Here is an 810-nt window from a genome sequence, read left to right on the forward strand (position 1 = left end):
GCACTTCATACTCATCAAAGGTAAAATCTACCAAGAGGAACTCTCAATTCTGAATATCTATGCNNCANATAAAAGAGCAGCCACATTCATTAAAGAAACTTTAGTAAAGCTCAAAGCACACATTGCACCTCACACAATAATAGTGGGAGATTTCAACAACCCACTCTCATGAATGTATAGATCCTGGAAACTGAAACTAAACAGAGACAAATGGACACTAACAGAAGTTATGAAACAAATGGAGTTAATAGATAACTACAGAACATTTTATCCTAAAACAAAAGGATATACTTTCTTCTCAAACCCACATGGTACCTTCTCCAAAATTGACCATATAATTGGTCATAAAACAAGCCTTCACAGATACAAAAACAATAAAATTATCCCATGCATTCTCTCAGATCACCACAGACTGAGGCTGATCTTAAATAATAGCATAAACAATAGAAAACCAACACTCACGTGGAAATTGAACAAGACCCTTCTCCATGATAACTTGGTCAAGGATGAAATATAGAAAGAAATTAAAGACTTTTTAGAGTTTAAAGAAAATGAAGCCACAGTATACCCAAACTTATAAGACACAATGAAAACAGTTCTAAGAGGAAAACTCACAGCCCTGAGTGCCTCCAAAAGAAACGAGAGAGAGAGAGCACACTCTAGGAGCCTGACAGGACACCTAAAAGCCCTAGAACTAAAGTAAGCAAATTCCCCCAAGAGGAGTAGAAGGCAGGAAATAATCAAACTTAGGGCTGAAATCAACCAAGTGGAAACAAAAAGAACTATTCAAAGAATCAATCTAACCAGGAG

The sequence above is a fragment of the Mus pahari genome, chromosome X (genome assembly GCF_900095145.1).
Source record: "Mus pahari chromosome X, PAHARI_EIJ_v1.1, whole genome shotgun sequence".
Classification (NCBI taxonomy): Eukaryota; Metazoa; Chordata; class Mammalia; order Rodentia; family Muridae; genus Mus; species Mus pahari.